This window comes from Oryctolagus cuniculus, chromosome 8 (assembly GCF_964237555.1).
Source record: "Oryctolagus cuniculus chromosome 8, mOryCun1.1, whole genome shotgun sequence".
NCBI lineage: Eukaryota > Metazoa > Chordata > Mammalia > Lagomorpha > Leporidae > Oryctolagus > Oryctolagus cuniculus.
Genome location: NC_091439.1, coordinates 97,388,535 through 97,394,534, shown reverse-complemented (window position 1 = coordinate 97,394,534; position 6,000 = coordinate 97,388,535). Strand labels below are relative to the sequence as shown.

General features: G+C 37.5%; 1 protein-coding gene and 1 long non-coding RNA gene across 2 annotated transcripts in view; one reads left to right on the top strand and one right to left on the bottom strand.

Moving 5' to 3' along the window:
- TMPRSS11D (transmembrane serine protease 11D) overlaps positions 1–6,000 on the bottom strand; it is a 66,680-nt gene that overhangs the window by 58,815 nt on the left and 1,865 nt on the right. The gene's annotated exons all lie outside the window — the stretch shown is intronic.
- Positions 92–6,000, top strand: part of LOC127483203 (uncharacterized) — a 100,177-nt gene continuing 94,268 nt past the window's right edge. Inside the window, exons 1-2 of the long non-coding RNA XR_007909238.2 lie at positions 92–3,604; positions 4,719–4,766. This is a non-coding gene — a long non-coding RNA (uncharacterized lncRNA). The remainder of the gene's footprint in view (positions 3,605–4,718; positions 4,767–6,000) is intronic.

The following is a 6,000-nucleotide window of genomic DNA, read 5'->3' as shown; positions in this document are numbered from 1 at the left end:
AGGTAAGATGGAGTTAACATTTCTTTATTAAAATTTTTATTTATTTATTTGCAAGTTAGAAAGGTGGACAGTGAGAGAGAGAGAGCAGAGAGAAAGGTCTTCCTTTTGCCGTTGGTTCACCCTCCAATGGCTGCTATGGCTGGCTCATTGCGCTGATCTGAAGCCAGGAGCCAGGTGCTTCTCCTGGTCTCCCATGGGGTGCAGGGCCCAAGCACTTGGGCCATCCTCCACTGCACTCCCTGGCCATAGCAGACAGCTGGGCTGGAAGAGGGGCAACCGGGACAGAATCTGGTGCCCCGACTGGAACTAGAACCCGGGGTGCCAGCGCTGCAGGCGGAGGATTAGCCTATTGAACCACGGCGCCGGCCATGCAAGTATCTTAACTCTTGTCTGCTCTTTCTCTGGGACCCTGATGTCTTTGCACCCCAGGACTTCCTGGATATTCTATAAATGCAATGTGTACTGAACAAATATCGAGAAAACTGATAGCTACTGAGCCCTTATTTTAATATTCTGCTAGACCCTGGAACATTTTTAAAAAATGGCTAAAGAATTGTTCTTACCTTAAGATACTGTGTCTTGCTGAGAGAGCATAAGCCTTGGTTTCTTAGAAGCATTCCCTACTGAAACACTGTTTTTCTTTCAATTTCCATGAATCCATACTCCCTGTATATGTTTTTTGCTGGTTGCTTCTCTACTCCATTTCAAAATGTTGTTATGTGTTTTGTCTGGGTGTTCTCCTTTCCCTCTGGTTGATCTCATTGAGAAAGTTTCAGTCACAATCTAAGCCAGCAGTTCTTAAATTTTTGTGTGCAGAAGAATTTGCACACAAACCAGAGGAGTTTGAAAAATGAAAAATTCCTGTATCCAACACCAATCTAGACAGATGACTTAAATAGGTTTGTATATGTTGCTCAGAAATCTGCCTTTTAAATAAATACTCTGAAGGTTCAAATAGAGAGAGGTAAACCAAAGATTACACTCTGAGAAACACTGATCTGTACATGATTTCCAAACAGTAAGATCCAGCTGTATCCTTCACATGTCTCCAGGTGCTGCTTTGAACCTTTCCAAAGCTGAATTGGTTGACTTCTCCTTTGCCATCAACTAGGTTGTTTCCTGGCATATTTTTTTTTCTCAATGAATGACACCAGCACCCACCAACTTACTCATGTGGAAAATTTGACAATCATATCTGACATCTCCCTCATTCCTAAAATCTAATTGAACACCAAATCTGGTCCTTTCTACTTCTATGACATGTCTTGAGTTTTATCATAGCTTCTACCACTTTCTTGAAAACCATCTTAATTCCTTTTCTGAAATCCCTATTCCAACTTGTCTCCCTTCATCAGTGGATATCTCTTTTCTCCACAGGGATTATTCTCCACAGGGAACCAGTATTATCTTTGAAACAATCTAGCAAAACAATGTCTCTATTATCTTCAAGTCTTAACAATTTTACATGTTCCTTTTAATCCCAAATCTTTCACACACCATTCAAAGCCCACCATGATCTCTTTCTTGCCTACATTTAAATTTCTGCTTCAATAGTACTTGTGCAGAGAAGTCTTCCATGAATTCCTAGATGGATTTATTTCCTTTTATTATATTATAATACTTATTTCAGTGTAATTAAAAAATTTAAATTTTATCTGAGAGGTAGAGAGACAGGGAGACAGAGGCAGATAGAGTCCTCCCATTCATTAATCCACTCCCCAAAGGCCTGTAATAGCCAGGGCTGGACCAAGGCTGGAGCCAGAATCAGGGAATTCAGTATAAATCTTCCAAGTAGGGAGAATGGATGCAACTACTGGAGCCAACACCTGCTGCCTTTCAGGGTCTGCATTAGTAGGAACCTGGAATTGTGATCTGCAGCCAAGAACTGAATCCCAGACACTCTGATAAGATATGTAGGCACCATAACTAGTGTGTTAACAAGCAGGCACCTCTAGACATGCCCACTCCCTCTGTCATGTCATTACACCAATTACACTTCCTCATGTTAATCACTGATCTGATCCTCTTGGCCAGGATGAATGCGATTTTTCAGCCAAGATTGTCATTTGCTTTGCTGAAATTTCCACAGAATAAATGGCTTCAATGGCAGTTGTCTCCATTCATCTTAATTGACCAAAGTCCTTACATTTTTAATTACTCTTAATACAAGTATAATTTGATAGACATTTGCTTGTCTAGTTTTTTTGTGTCTGTCTTCCCAATAAGTAACATGAAAGCAAGGCTCAGAAATTTCTGTTCCAGTTCTGAATGCCTAGTACCAAACAGATTCCTTACACAAGTTAGACACTCAGAAAGCAGATATTAAATGTTCACTGGGTAAGTATGTGTTATAATATAAAGAGTAATAGGATAAGTGGCATAAAATAGATATAAATAAAGTGCTTGTGTATAAAGCATTCAATATGGTTAGTTTGCTACATGATGATAAAAGTTGCTTTCAAAGCAAGAGCATTTCCCAGTGAGTGATAGTGGACTTGAGGGACCACTGGCTGCTCTCAGACAGCTTCAGCTTATAAATAATTAATCACCCCAGGTGTGGATGGATTCACACAGAAAGTAAGTGGAGCCACAGAAGGGAAGAGGTTGCACTTTAAAGCCTTCAAAATTTGGCAGAAAGGAGAATGAGAAGTGTCCGTGGGATAGTAGAAAAACCAGAAGACAATGGTGTTTTGGAAGCTCTATGAAGATTGTTGAAGGAGGGATTGGTCTGCTATGAATTAGTTAAGTGAAATGAACACTGAGATGTGTCCATTGGATTTTGCAATGTGAATGATCACTGAAGAGGTAGACTAGAGCTATTTTAGAGCTGTGGGAATGAAAACCTATTTGTAATGGGGTAAGAGAAAATAGGTAAAGATGATCATGCACATGGGACCCAGAAAATTCCTCTGTTGGTACATACCCAGTAGAAACTCTTACATGTTTGTATTTAGTCCTATTCAAGAATATTCAATGCCATATTGTTTGTAATAGCAAAATAGCAGAAGAGTGGATATTTATGTTATAGAATTTCCTTACAATGGCATATCAAATAGCCATGAACATGAATAAACTGTTACATACCATATAAAGCACAACTTTGATCTCATTTATGTGAATTTCAAATGCAGGTAGAACCAAACCATGTGCTTTTTAGGGATATATCTATGAATGATAAAACCCCAAAGAAAATTAATTAAGTTGCCATTTTAATGCAAAGGGTCAACAGATCATGAAAAAAATGTTCAATAATATTAATCATCAGTTAAATGAAAATTAAAACCATAATAAGATACCATCTCATTCTGTTTGGATGGCCTGTTATGAAAAATGCAAAGGCTAGCTAACGCTGTGGAAGATGTGGAAAGAAACTTTTGCACATTGTTGATGGGAATATAAGTGAACACAGCCATTGTGAAAACCAGTATGAAATTCTTCAAAAAACTAAAAATAGAACTACCGCATGATCTAGACTTCTCACTACTAGGTGTATATCCAAGGGAAATGAAGTCAGTCTTCTATGAAAGAGACATCTTTAGTCCCATGTTAATTGCAGCACCATTCACAATTGCTAAGAAATGGAAACCATCTAAGTGTCCTCTGGGTAATGTACTATATATTTCTCTAAAAAAATTCAGAAGATAGGATTTTGAATGCTTTCACTATAAAGAAGTATTTACTGTTTGAGGATGTAGTTACTGATTGGATGTTACATAATGTTTACATGTAATAAAACATTACATGGCACCATGCAAGTGTGTGCTACTTTTATGTGTATGTTAATAAAATTTTAAAAACTTCCATAATCAAGGATGTTCTCAGATATTAAAATTTACAGAAAGATATGAGTCAATTAACAATTGCATTAGGCAGGATGGGGAGAGAGAAGTTAGTGGAAGATTGTAATGGTGGTGGTGCCACAGGGATGTAATGATGTTATATTTTTAAATAGACACAGTACCCAGAAGTTCATTTTTGTGGGATAAATTTAATACCAATATTTTAAAAAGATAAACAAGGAGAAGGAAATAGAAACAAAAGTAGTAGGTCTAAACAGATCTGTAGAAGACTATTACTATTAAGGGAAAGAGATGAGAAATGAGGCAACAGCTGGGTGGCAGGAGAGGAGAATTGTGTTCTGTAAATTTGGAGTTAGTGTAGTATGTCATTGTACCCTAATGGGATTGTTCCAGTGAAAAAGGAGACTGTATGTGTTAAATCATCTCTTGTAATGTTAGACTTAGATAGATATTCTGGTTAAGAAGAAAGAGTGTCAGAATAAAAACTAGTCTAACTTCAAACAATATATTCAATGGTTCTTTTATCTACTGGCTTGAACCCAGAGTGCACATAGTCTTTTATTAATCATTGATAGACTTGTTCACATCCCCACAAATGGATATTGTAAATATTCAGTAGAATTTTGTTTTCTTTTGGCTCACTTACTCATCAGTGTAAACTTTTCCAAAGTCAATTTTACTTCCAAACATCTTAGAATGTTATCCAGTGAATGGGGGTTGACTTGAAATGGTGCTTGTTTATTGCACAAGCTCATACTAAGGCCAGCCTTAAAGAGCACTCTCAAATTGAAATTGTGGCCAAGTTTTTGCTCCAGTGATCTTAAATTTGGAGTAATACCTTTTAAGGAATTGTATTGATTGAGTTTGGGTTAAATTTATAACAGTCAATACAGTTCTCTTCCTCTTGACTTATTCTAGGGGTACCAAAACGATGGCCTTTATTGGAGCTGGAGCAGCATGAGTCAGGTAAGTAATGAATTTCTGAGGAATTAGCCTCTGAGTCCCTTGTGGAGGACAGATTAGCAGTGGACAGGAGAGATAGAATTTGCTAGAAAATATAAAATCCCAGGGAAGTGACTTCAGTTTACTCTACTGTATACCAAAACACTGGTGCCACTTCTCTATTGCATCTTAACATTAGAAAAGCCATGCTAAATAAGGCAACTATTTTAGCTTGTGACCTGAGGTATGTGTAGGCAACAGCTTGTACTTTAAATAAACTGTTTTGAACTCTGGGACTTTAGAGACAAACAGTTGCACATTTACCTAGTTTCTGTGAAGAAATATATCCTTTACCTAATTGAAAATTTTATTCACTGGTATTGGATGTTAAAATAGGAATTCATAAATCAAGACTGAAACATGGGCAGTGTTTAGATTATAGTTTTTGACACTGATGGCTTTTTATTCACCTATTTTACTTTTGTCTTATGTTTTTTTCTGGCTTTTGGGAGGTGAGCCATCCAATTGGCTTTGGCATGTCTCAGTACAGACAAAAGGGAGGACAATGTAAATAAAATTACTTTGGTAGGAGGAGTCCTGCTAAGACTTGTCAGTTCCTAAGCTGAGATATGCTCATCTACCTCAAATCTTTCCCTAAACCACATTCTGAATTCCAGCTTGTAGATCTCATCCTATTTCCCAGACCTCACCTCATAATTTTATGTAATCTCGTGGCCATAGATACTCTCCTTTTGGGCCTGAGAAAATCTGGAAATCTTAAGGGTCTGAAAGGAGACCTGATTCTATTGTGATAATATGACTGCCAGGTTCTGGGATGTGTGGCAAGATTTGCTTCTTCAAAGCAGTAAAGAACAGGGTGATAAAGAAGTAAAACACACCATCTTTAGAAATTTCAGCAGAGGACAACTTGGAAGAGATCCCAGAATTTAATTGCTATTTAAAGCAATTGAACCATTCAAGAGAACCCATTCCCAATTAAAGGTATTTCAGAATCACCTCAAGATTTACCTGAAATTATGCAGAAATGACCTGGAATTACCCACGATATGTATTTTACAGTTCCACTTTCACTTTAACTACCTTATGTATGTCTTGCTCCCTTAATGCATATGGAAGAATTGGGAAAAGGTGGACTTTGGAAGAAAAATCAAACACTATATATGCTTCCTTGCACACTGGACATTCTGATCTTACTCATGTTCGCAGAATGTATTGTTTCCTAGTCAGGAGCCTTCAC